Genomic DNA, 13420 nt, shown 5'->3' with positions numbered 1-13420 from the left:
CAGCACATTAGTATATGGGAGGGGGGAAACTTTTCAAGATGGGTGGTGACCATGGCGGCCATTTTGGATCCAACTTTATTTTTTTCCAATGGGAAGAGCGTCATGTGACACAAACTTATTGAGAATTTCACAAGAAAAACAATGGTGTGCTTGGTTTTAACATAACTTTATTCTTTCATGAGTTATTTACAAGTTTTTGACCACTTATAAAATATGTTCAAAGTGCTGCCCATTGTGTTGGATTGTCAATGCAACCCTCTTCTCCCACTCTTGACACACTGATAGCAAGCAACACCGCAGAAGAAATGCTAGCACAGGCTTCCAGTATCCCTTGTTTCAGATGCTGCACATCTCATATCTTCACAGCATAGACAATTGCCTTCAGATGTCCCCAAAGATAAAAGTCTAAGGGGGCCAGATCGGGAGACCTTGGTGGCCATTCAACTGGCCCACAACGACCAATCCACTTTCCAGGAAACTGTTCATGTAGGAATACTCGGACCTGACACCCATAATTGATGGTATGGGGTGGTATATGGGGTACAAAGATAGTGGGGCCATTCTTCATCAAAAGGAAACCTCAATGCCACTGGATATCTGAAATTGCTACATGATGATGTGTTGCCCTCTTTATGCACTGAAGATTGCACGTTCCCTGAGTTTTTCCAACAAGATGGTGCACCACCACATTATGGGTGTCAGGTCCAAGCATTCCTACAAGGAATCTGACCCCTTTAGACTAGCATTTCTTGCTATCAGTGTGTCAAGAGTGGGAGAAGAGGGTTGCATTGGCAATACAACACAATGGGCAGCACTTTGAACACATTTTATAAGTGGTCATAAACTTGCAAATAACTCATGAAAGAATAAGTTACGTTAAAACCAAGCACACCAATGTTTTCCTTGTGAAATTCTCAATAAGTTTCATGTGTCACATGACCCTCTACCCATTGGAAAAAATAAAGTTGCACCCAAAATGGCCAACTTCAAAATGGCCACCATGGTCACCACCCATCTTGAAAAGCTTTCCCCCTCCCATATACTAATGTGCCACAAACAGGAAGTTGATATCACCAACCATTCCCATTTCATTTAGGTGTATCCATATAAATGGCCCCACCCTGTACATCAAAAACTCACTAAAAAGCTCATGTTGCGAATGTAGCCCTACAAGCAATGCTTTCTGGCTAAAATATGTAAATCAGCTCTCCTCCATAAGGAAGGAAATAGTCTCTAGTAACACTTTTAGGTAGAAACGATCAAAAGAGTTTTTGATGCTTCTGGAGCAGAGGTGAAGAGGATGCTATCACATAGCCACAGAATTGGTGATGGCTTATTGATCGGTCAGGGTCTCATTGGTCGGATTCCTACCGATTGATAAGATGGGGAATTTTTATGTGCGTTAGAAAATGAAGCAGCAGTTTGGATGCCTGATTGCTGCACCATTCATTTTGTATGGGGCTGTCGGAAAAAGCAGAGCTCAGAATGAGCGAAGCGGCGGTGGAGCACACTCACGGCTGAAGCTAGTTTCACATTTGCGGTTGAATTTGCAGCGTATCGTCCGCAACCTCAAACACATGCAAAAACACATGCATGCGTTTGCGGTTGTGAACTATTAGCAAGTCCTAGTTTCCCGGCGAATTTTTGAATGTACACAACACAAGCCACGCCCAATAGGTGTCTTATGTAAATTCTTGCGTATGCAAGTGCTTGTGTACGCATGCGTTCCCATAACCTGTAATGCGTTGTTTAGATGCATTCCTTCCGCAAGCGTACGCATGCGTTTGGAGGCGGCAATTTGACGCCTCCAAAATTGCAACATGCTGCGTTTACAGCGCCCAGCCGCAGACGAAGAAACAATGCATGCGTCAAAGCGGCAAAAAGCTTACAAACGCCTGTACCTGCATCCCCAATGTTAAAGATAGGACGCATGCGGATGTATGTGGCAGAAACGCTGTGGACACAACCGCAAATGTGAAACCAACCTAATCCAATCTAACAAGAATAAAAGTGCCCATCTCTGCTGATCAATACAGGTCCCAGCAGTTGGACCTCCACCGATCAACAAGCTATCACCTATCCTATGGATATATAATTTAAGTGTGGGTGCATCCAATTCTCATAATTTCAACAAAAGTGTCAGGACTGGCTGATGCTTCAATTGACTCAACCCAGTGGTTGCTGCTCTAGAGGCGTCCCGGACCCACAATGTAGAGTTAGCATAGCTCTGTGCAATGTGTAGCTCCCAGTGAAGTGAATGGGACATGAGCTGCGGTACCACATAACGGCTGGCTTACAGTGTGCAGAGCTGTGCTGGCCCTGAACACTGTGTGCAACCAGGTGCCTCAAGAGCTGCAATCAGCTAACCAACGGGGGTGATATTTTTTTAGGGGAGTAACGTGTTGGACTGCCACAGAATGGATATTGATGACCTAGTCTTAGGATAGGTAAGTAATTATGAGTCCAAACAACCCCTTTAAATGATACTGGAGCACAACATTTCTGATCCATTGCTCTGGTCGGAGAATAGTGCTGACAGGACTATGTGGCAAGAACTTATCCACTGCTCGCCAAAGAAATATGGGGTGAGTCAAACAAGTTAGCTTACTGAAAGCTCAGCCCTTGTGTATTGGACTGCAGTAGTATCCTCTTGACAATTTAGACAACCTTTGCACTACGTAAAACAGGTTGTCCAGGTAGCAGCAGCTCTTTATTTAACTTTTTATTTGGAGTCGGGTGCTTATCATATCCATCTCCCATCAATGAGAAGAAAAGCATCTATAACCCATTGACCTAATACTGTCAATGCCACACTTTGCCATTTATCAGGTCACAACTTTTGAGTCCAGATACCAGAGCGGTGGTAGACAAGGCACCAGCCATAGTGAGGTCTGGTCTAAAATCACACTGAAATGGAAAGTATGCGGGCCAATCTCTAAAGATGGCAACATCACCACTGATACTTTGATGTGGACGTGGGCAAACTTTTCAAAAAGTTTTCAAAACTTCTAAAGTTTTTGTTTTTCTTTTCAGGCCATCAGGTAGTGACTCCTACAACACAGAGTTCGATCTGCTATCTAAAAGAAACATAAAACCAGACAGACCCAACCATATATGACTCAATATTGGATTTCTTCAGGCCAAACACAGGCAAGGTGAGCGCTAATAGAATAGTGACTGATTGTTTACTACAGAAGGATGTGTCCATGGCACTCATGGATCTGCGTAATTTCCAATCCATAGAGCCGCCTTATAGCTGAGGTGTAAACATCTCCAAATATCTTCTATACAGTCCGCCAAAAGAAGGTAGACCTCCATGACTCATGAACAGTACAGGCCTCCTCTCCAACACCAACATCTGCACTGCCAGTGACTTTTCTCACTCTAGTTGTTAAAGATACTTTACATGTTAATACTTAACATCACCGCCGGTCCACTGGACTAAAACAAAGCAAATTCCCCATTAGATGCTGCAGTCATCATATCAGTGCCATTATATCATAACCCAAAGCACCGTCTCAGAAGAAGCCTGAAGGTGAGAATTTCTAATGACACAATGCAGACATGTTTCCTCTTCACCTAATTTTTGTCAAAGTGAGTTACATTTACTTTGCTTTCTGCCCCTCTGAATATGGGACCCCCCCTCCCCCAAAGAAATAAAAGACCACCACGCACCCACAAACAATTTTGCTGTATACACATCCACTTTACAGATGATGCAAGCACCGTATAATACATGAGTTCAGCGAGTTGCAGCAGCCCGGCCGCCCTCTCCACACTGCAGCGAATGCAATGCCGACCCCAAAATATATACATTTAAGAAGGGGGACCCTCCTCGACCAGCAAGCAGCATGCACAAATCCTGACGGGCCCGCCTGAAGCCCAGGCTGTTTGCAGTGTACCTGACAGCTGCAGGTCACCAGTCCGTTCCGCGCTAACCGCCGATGCAAAAAGGGGGAGGATGCATCTGATGCATGGAACTTAGCTTTTCCCTGGCACGGCAGGGGTTAACAATATAAAGCACCACTACTCCCCCCCTTTTTTCCCCTCTCAGCCACATCCTACAAAACACAGCTAATATCACAACTGAAGAAGGTGGTCTCAGAGAAGCCTATTCCCAGAGACAGAGGCGGCTACTATCAGTGAGGAGGGGGACTGTGTAAAAAAAAAAAAAAAATGGCAGCCCCTTCTATAATTAGATTTCATCAAGGTTGGGGGGGGGAGGGGAATCAAATTTCTTATAGCTTTAACCCCCTCCTTGTGCATTATACCCTTTCCCCCTACATTTTGCAAGGGGATAAATGCTCCATGTGCGCATACAGCGCTATCAATCAGCCTTTTGTAAGTATCACAGATTCCCTGAGCACGGAGCAGAAGGGCACAAATGTTCCCGAGCATGCCTCTGCAGACTCACCTCTAACATTTCCTCTGCTATGGTAACAGGTTCCCTATTGGCTGCCACAAATGCTACTTGCAGCCAATCACGGGAGCGGCTCTGCGGTGATGCATGTTGCTAGGTTATATATGATGCAGTGAATGATTATGCCCAAACAAAGAGAGAAACCGGAGCAGTTCAGGCTCTCTCCAAAAATACCCCCCTCTTTTTCAAAGCCACTGTTCCTTCCAGGAACATGCAGATATAAATAACGCACTGCTGCAGTTACCAATCCCGATCCGTCACCAATCTCCCCAACAAATCAGGTGCACCCCCCCAAACACCTGTCAAAATTTTACACCAACACAAAAATATATATAAAAGTGTTCTCAGATCAAATGCCCTCTCCCACAAAACCAGGTAGAGCACGTGGAGTGGAACTTTGCTGCAAAATGCACTGCAACTACATCTATTTCCAGCAGCAGCAGTCCTCCGCAGCGGCGCTCCCCTCCTTAACTCCTTCACCGCTGCGCTACATCAAAGGCACGCAAACTGCACAGCAGAACTGCTGGCGATTATTCCCTAGTAACAGGGAACGTGTGAGGACTTCCTGCTCTGCCTATAATACAACGTGACAGGCGCTGGGCTCCGGCGTTGCTCCATACAGTACGACACCAATGCTGAACGCTAAACACATGCACCGCGGCGGATGGGGGGCTGCAGCAAAGGAATACTGCCTGGTGGGACAATCAAACGTTTATAGCCCTTCTCTGACACAAGCAGATGGCATGCAAGGGGAGGGGGTCTAGGGTGGTCACTTATGTCCTGACACATGGGGGTTGTTAAAATACTGCAAAGTGGATTCACCATATAGATTGATAAATAATATATATTTTACACATACCATTTGGGGCTGCTTTCAGACTTTACTCCAGGATACATTGTGGTCTCAGTTTTGGAGACTAGGACCCTGGACGATAAAGAATGATGGGAATATAGATCCGATCACCATCAGATAATTATATTAACACCAGTTTCCTAGAGTCCAAAGAAACTAGGGGGCAACCGGCGGCTTCCAGGCAAATGTTAGACATTCCCTCTTAGGCTTGACTCATGCCCCACAGACCAGTGCTCAGGTAAGGATTAGGAAAGTGCTCAAACAGCAATTCCATGACATGATAATATAAAGTACAGTCCTGATCCCACAGGAGACCCCCAGCAGCAGATGTATATAGCTTTTCCATCCCGCATCTTTCACTAATATTTTCAGATAGGTGGCGCCAGGATCAAGTCTTCACTTTAATATTTTGTTCTAAAGACAATCAGCGCTAAAAGATAACTTCCAGTAAATTCTCATCCCCCCACCAGATGAACAGAAGCCATGATCATATCCAGGCCTCCGGCAGACTGGGCGACATATTGGTGAAAGTGATCTAATGGTGACATTGATTTCCTCATGAATCACACTGACCTATTTATTAGGCAGATACTTTACAGGATGTAAATATAAGGATACGACGACAGCACGTACCCCAGCCCAGGGCAGGCGTCAACACACCAACATAACAGGTACACAGCACACACAACAAATGATGCGGGAGTCTGGGAAAAAGTTTACAACCCCAACTTATCCTGGTCTATACTAAAGGGGCTTTTACACATAGCGATATCGCTATAACGTCTAAAATTTTGTGACGTTATAGCAATATCGCTAGGTGTGATACTTACCTCCGACCGGCTCCCCCACTGTCCATCGCTGATCGCGCGAGAATGTCCGGCTCCATTTCTCGTCGGGCGCTTGCTGCTGTGACGACGAGCGACGCATGGACGTGGGCGGGAGGACGTCAGGATCGCTGTGTGTGAAAGGTGAGTATTGTGCGCTGCATCGCTATGAGGTCTGCCTGTGTGACAGCTCACTAGCGATCATTTAGCGATGCACCAGCGATCCTGACCGGGTCGGATCGCTAGTGCATCGCTAAATGTAAAGGGACCTTAAGTGGCAATAACCCTTATGTCTAAGCTACTGCTCCCCATTATCAGCACTTAGCTACCATAATCCATAGTAATATGATCCATATGACAGCACTGCCATGGTGTTCAGAGGCGTCTTCTGGAAATCTCCACTTTAGGGTATGTACACACGTTGCGGATTTTTCCGCAAGGATGTGGCTGAATCCGCAGGTAAAATGACCTACGTTTTACCTGCGGATTTAGTGCTGATTTACTGCGGATTTTCTGCAGATTTTGTGCGGATTCAACCTGCATTTTTACACCTGCGAATTCCTATAATGGAAGAGGTGTAAGGGTATGTGCACACGCTGCGGATCCGCAGCAGTTCCGCAGACAGTGTAGTACCATGTTGTTCAATGGGAATTCAAATCCGCAGTGCACATGCTGCGGATTTTTCCGTGTGGTTTTGCTGCGGTTTCAGGTCCGCAGCATGTCAATTCTTTCTGCGAATTCCGCTGCGGTTTGCCACCTGTTCCATTGTCCAAGTGTCAAACCGTAGAGGAAAACCGCAGGCAAATCCGCAGATAAACCGTCACTTTACCTGCGGTTTTACCTGTGGACCCACACTGAAAAATCCATCCAGTCTGGCCTAAGCTGTTACTAGTGGTTCAGCCGCTCGACCCTTATTCACATTCACGCCACTTGGCAAGTGAAAAGGTTTTAAATACTAGAGTAGGGACTGTCCCACAAGGGTTGCCGTGACGTGGCGGGATGGCTTGTAAAATTATTTTGATCAAAATTATGTTTACTAAATACCCTTATTATTATTATTATTACCTTTATGCATTATTTGCAGTATATTTTTTACTTTTAGCTCAGGATATTTGTGTTTTTTGCTTTCTGTTTTCACTGAAAAATCCGCAGCGTGTGCACGCAGCCTAAAAGCGCTGCGTATAACACACAACGAATCGACATGCTACGGAAAATAAACCGCAGCAAATCTGCGGGGAATTTTCCGCAGCATGTGCACAGCGGATTTGGTTTTCCATAGGGTTACATGGTACTGTACACCACATGGAAAACTACTGCGGATCCGCGGGCAAATCCACAACGTGTGCACATACCCTTACATTGCAGGAGCACCATATTTGATCTCACATCCGTTCTGCACATGGATCAACACAAAATCATGTGGGAACATTATTCAGAGATTCAACATCAATCTGCACAACGTTTAGGAAACAAATATGACCTCCTATAGTATCCGCACTAATCCTCTGACTTCTACGCATTGGATGCAAGAGATAAGATCCAGGCCCATCAGCGTTCTATCCAGAGCCATTTGTAATCCTGCAGTTTTATTGCCCCATCCTAAAAAAAGATGCACATGATGAAAGGATCAATGTCCATAGCAGGTCCCCAGAGTGACTGACATGGACACAGCTATAGGGCAAACATGGCCTCCTCTTATGCCATGGTGCACAATAATTTCTCTCAAAGATGAGTTCAGAGGACTCACTGGGAACCTCAGATGCCAAAACTTTGGTTGAAAAAAGTGAATTGGGCAAATAACTACAATGAGCCAGTAGGAATAAATGCGAAGCAATTTCTACAGGTAAGGAGGAAAGCAGCGCAGGATAGAAGCTTTGTCAATTTATGAGCTAAAGACGACAGCAGCACCCCATATACACAAAGAGCTCACATTCAGCCTATATTACTGAGAGACGCACATGAACCTCACATCCAGCCCATATTTGGCTGGTTTACAGTAAATAATTTTAAGGGGAACGTATACAGACCATAATGCCTAGACTGACTGCGGGTCCACTGACCTGAATTAACAGATTTGTGTGTGCCCACAGAGCTGTAAGGTCATGAAATACACCAGTCAGGAAACCAGCTTTAGGCCACATTCACACATTCAGAATTTGGTCTGAAAGCCAAAATTAGCAGTGGAACAATAAGAGGAAAAAAATTATACTAGGAATACGTCACCACTTACGTACTTTCACTCACTCCTGGTTTTGGCTTACAAATATGGAAGTAAATTACTGACCAAACACTGAACCTGGCCTTAATGGGAAAGCACACACCTCCCCATCAAGCATACATTACTGGTAAGAAAAAAAACCAAAAAAAAAAACCACAGAGCTCACATTCAGCCTATATTACTAAGACGAAACACACACAGACCTCACATCCAGCCTATATTACCAAGAGGAAACACTAAGATCACATCCAGCCTATATTACCAAGAGGAAACACTAAGATCACATCCAGCCTATATTACCAAGAGGAAACACACACAGAGTTCACATCCAGCCTATATTACCAAGAGAACAGAGCTCACATCCAACCTATACTGCCAAAAGGACACATAGAGCTCACATCCAACATATATTACCAGGAGGAAACGCACAGAACTCACATGCAACCTATATTATTAAGATGACGCACAGAGCTCACATCCAGCCTGTGTTACCAAGAGGAAACACAGTGCTGACATCCAACCTATTATTACTAAGAACAGAGCTCACATCCAGCCTATATTGCTAATAGGACACACAGAGCTCACATCCAGCCTATATTGCTAATAGGACACACAGAGCTCACACACAGCCTATATTACCAAAAGAACAGAGCTCACATCCAACCAATACTACCGAAAGGACACATAGAGCTCACATCCAGCCTATATTACTAAGAGGACACACACACAGCGCTCACATTCAGCCTATATTACTAAGAGGACACACAGTGCTCACATCCAGCATATATTAAAAAGAGGACACACATCACTCACATCCAGCCTATATTACATAGAGGACACACACAGCGCTCACATCCAGCCTATATTACTAAGAGGACACACAGTGCTCACATCCAGCATATATTAAAAAGAGGACACACATCACTCACATCCAGCCTATATTACAAAGAGGACACACACACGCAGCGCTCACATTCAGCCTATATTACTAAGAGGAAACACGCAGAGCTCACATCCAACCTATATTACTGGGAGAGACACACAGAGCTCACATTCAGCCTATATTACCAAGAGGAAACAGACAGCTCACATCCAAGAGGAAACACACACTGAACTCACATCCAGCCTATATTATTGGGAAAGACACACTGAGCTCACATCCAGCCTATGTTAGGCTGGTTTCACATTAGCGCTTTTTAAGCGCACGCACGGCCGGGGGTAGCTCCGCCCCCGAGCCGGCTCTCTGCCCGGCGTGCCCGCCCCTTGCTTGTAGCGCCGCCTCCTAGCGGACAGCGGCGCCTGCGATCGGCACACCCTATCTTTAGCATAGGGTGCGCAGATCGTGCGCAGGCCGTGCGCTAGTTGCGCTTTGACCTGCGCTGCGCACTTTTGACTGTGCGCCGTGCGCGCCAAAATCGAACTTTTCGGATTTTGGCGCGCACGGCGCACCGTCAAAAGTGCGCAGTGCAGGTCAAAGCGCAACTAGCGCACGGCCTGCGCACGATCTGCGCACCCTATGCTAAAGATAGGGTGCGCCGATCGCAGGCGCCGCTGTCCGCTAGGAGGCGGCGCTACAAGCAAGGGGCGGGCACGCCGGGCAGAGAGCCGGCTCGGGGGCGGAGCTACCCCCGGCCGTGCGTGCGCTTAAAAAGCGCTAATGTGAAACCAGCCTTACTAAGATGACGCGCAGACCTCACATCCAGCCTACTTTACCAAGAGGAAATACCTACAGACCTCACATCCAGCCTATATTACTGGGAGAGACACACAGAGCTCACATGCAGCCTATATTACTAAGATGACGCACAGACCTCACATCCAGCCTACATTACCAAGAGGAAACACAGCGCTCACATGCAACCTATTATTACTAAGAACACAGAGCTCACATCCAACCTATATTGCTAATAGGACACACAGAGCTCACATCCAGCCTATATTAGGGTGGTTTCACATTAGCGCTTTTTAAGCGCACGCACGGCCGGGGGTAGCTCCGCCCCCGAGCCGGCTCTCTGCCCGGCGTGCCCGCCCCTTGCTTGTAGCGCCGCCTCCTAGCGGACAGCGGCGCCTGCGATCGGCGCACCCTATCTTTAGCATAGGGTGTGCAGATCGTGCGCAGGCCGTGCGCTAGTTGCGCTTTGACCTGCGCTGCGCACTTTTGACGGTGCGCCGTGCGCGCCAAAATCCGAAAAGTTCGATTTTGGCGCGCACGGCGCACCGTCAAGAGTGCGCAGCGCAGGTCAAAGCGCAACTAGCGCACAGCCTGCGCACGATCTGCGCACCCTATGCTAAAGATAGGGTGCGCCGATCGCAGGCGCCGCTGTCCGCTAGGAGGCGGCGCTACAAGCAAGGGGCGGGCACGCCGGGCAGAGCTACCCCCGGCCGTGCGTGCGCTTAAAAAGCGCTAATGTGAAACCACCCTTACCAAGACGAAACACAGAGCTCGCATACAGCCTATATTACCAAGAACAGAGCTCACATCCAACCCATACTACCGAAAGGACACATAGAGCTCACATCCAGCCTATATTACTAGGACGACACACATCACTCACATCCAGCATATATTAAAAAAGAGGACACAGCTCACAACCAGCGTATACTACCACAAGGAAACAGTGCTCACTTCCAATCTATATTACTAAAAGGAAACATCACTCACATCCAGCATATATTACTGTGAGAGACACTCCCACAAGAAAAAGAAAAATCTGAAACTGGGATTATACTGTAAACTACACACTGGGGGGGGGGAAATGAATAAAGTAATGACAATTGCAGTCTGAGTCTGGCTAGTTTTAAAAACTAAAAGGTATCAATTAACATGTAAAAATCACTTTTTCGATTTGAAAGGTGATGGTCAAAAGTTTGTGTGACAATTATCTATCATCCCTCTTTCTGTAATAAGACAGATAATTATCTATCACTGTTTCTGTAGGAATTAAGGATGAGACAAGTAAAATTCCAACCTGTAGAACCCTTTTCTACCCTCTTAGGTCATTGGAGGGATCCACCTGCTAAAATCTATACTGCAGCCATCCAGTCTATGACACTACATCCCTTCATCGCTTAGACCCTAATCCAGTAACTTCCACTCTGCTTATCCGAGAGCTGAGTGAAATGCCGTCCCCACAATCCATCTCCTTCATGTAATCTGATTACCCACAATCCAGCTGCACATCTATGAATGGGCTCACCATCGCTGTGAGCATACAAGATGCCTTAAGCGCCCCTTGTATCACAACCCTGCACATATTTATAGTCGACTCCCCCCCCACAGTGTATCAGGCAGGGTGCTACCCAGACAGGGCCAGGACGTGGGGACCCCATATTAGGAGCAGCCCTTGCTCATGTCATCCCTCATCCTAGAACTGCAGAACCAGACCCCCGGTATTAACTCTTGTCATTGCCAATAAGATTTAATGATGAGAATGTAGGGGGCGCCCAGACCTGACTGCAGCCTCCTATCCCCCATATGAATCAATGGGCATCGGCAAAGCTTCACTTGCCAAAAGCAACATTGGTACCTTACCTACAAAACCACCAGTGGAGGACGAAAAGGAGCTGCCCACATGATCAGTAACAACACCCAGTCCGCTCTGCTGTGTTAATAAATTATTCTATGTAAACCCACAAGCTTTTAGGTTTTTTTTTTATTTATTTGCTTGGTGATGTTCTTCTGTTACTCCTCCTGGAAACCCATGAAATAATGAGCAAATGGATGTTACCGTTTTACACGGGATGACTATCAGTGACAACAGAAAATAGGTTCATAGCTACCAAAAAAAAAAAAACATTCAGATGCGCCTCAAGACAAAATTAATGCTCTTTTGCCTGCAGAGTTCAAACTGAAAGTCAGACTACTTCTATCAATAATAAATTAAAATAAAAATATTCAAAATTTCTCTTTTTCCTGCAGAGATCAAATTAAAATTCCGAACATTTTAATTATTTTAAATTATTATTGATAGAAATATTCCGAATTTCAATTTGAACTCAGAAGGCAAAAGAGTAAATAAATTAAAAAATAATAAATTATATATACACCACACCCTCCTTCCTGCTATTCTGGCACTGAAGCCAGTGACTAGTCTCACATGGTCACATGACAAGGGCCCACGAGGAGTGGACCGGACGCTGCAGCCGAGCCAGGAAACGCGAGACGAAAAGGTTTATTTTTATTTTTTATCACCTTCCATATGAGAATTTAGACTCATTCATCGCTTTGAGAAAAAAAATAGAAAAAAAAATATGGTGGCACCACTTAATTCACACATTTCCAGGAGGAATAATAGAAGCACCGTAGGAGGGGTGGGGAAAACTTAATTTATTAAAACAGCATTTTCTTCGGGGTACACCAAAAGAAAAAAAAGATTGCACCAAAATGCAATGACCCCCCCCAATTAGACGCAATGGTAGGACCTGAAATGTTAACGGTCCATAGGTGACAGGTCCCTGGATGGGCCGTACCACTGCCAGGTTGGGGGGGGGTAATGTAATCGTCACACACCTGCAGCACCCCCTATCCTCCCCGGCAGAATCCGTGCTCCCCCAGAAACAGCGGCGCAGGCAGAATCCGGCCGCCCCTGGATACAGCCACCTCTCCGGACACCGCTTACCTCAGGCGCGGCGGCTGCTGCTTCTCCTCGGGCGGACGCACATCCTGACGAGCTCTCTGCAGGCCGGAGCGGAGCTTCTACAAGCAGCCCCGGCGTCCGCTCCCTGCTCCCTCCCCGGTGGTGGCCAGCAGCTGCAGGTGGAGGCGGGGAGGGGAGGCCGTGACAGCTCGCCGCCTCTGCCCCGCACTCCGGCTCTGACGGGTTTTTTTTTTTTCCCAGTAATGCAACACAAAATGGCTGCGAAAACAAACCGACGCAACAGCCGCTGAAGAGAAGTCACGTGAGTGCGCATGCGCAGAGCCCCGCTGAGCAGCAGCAGCCAGCGGTCTGCCGCCTCCGCCTTGCGTCACTGCGGGAGCCACGCCCTCTACAGTGACAGGCCCCGCCCACCAGGCCCGCAGAGCGCCGGGGCCTACATTGAAAGCGCAAAGTCCCTTTACCTTCCACGTTTTACTCCACAAAATGCCTGGAAGAAAAGGAGGGCAT

At 46.7% G+C, this 13420-nt stretch overlaps 1 protein-coding gene across 1 annotated transcript in view; it reads right to left on the bottom strand.

The window, feature by feature from the left end:
- LOC141085268 (dual specificity tyrosine-phosphorylation-regulated kinase 1B-like) overlaps positions 1 to 13206 on the bottom strand; it is a 65669-nt gene extending 52463 nt beyond the window's left edge. Inside the window, exon 1 of the mRNA XM_073570541.1 lies at positions 12935 to 13206. The gene's annotated coding sequence lies outside the window, so the exon portion shown is untranslated. The remainder of the gene's footprint in view (positions 1 to 12934) is intronic.
- Between the last annotated feature and the right edge of the window lie 214 nt (positions 13207 to 13420).

This window comes from Dendrobates tinctorius, unplaced genomic scaffold (assembly GCF_039654945.1).
Source record: "Dendrobates tinctorius isolate UK_male_01 unplaced genomic scaffold, ASM3965494v1 ptg000028l, whole genome shotgun sequence".
NCBI lineage: Eukaryota > Metazoa > Chordata > Amphibia > Anura > Dendrobatidae > Dendrobates > Dendrobates tinctorius.
Note: the sequence above shows the minus strand (reverse complement) of the source record. Positions and strands in the feature narration are given on the sequence as shown.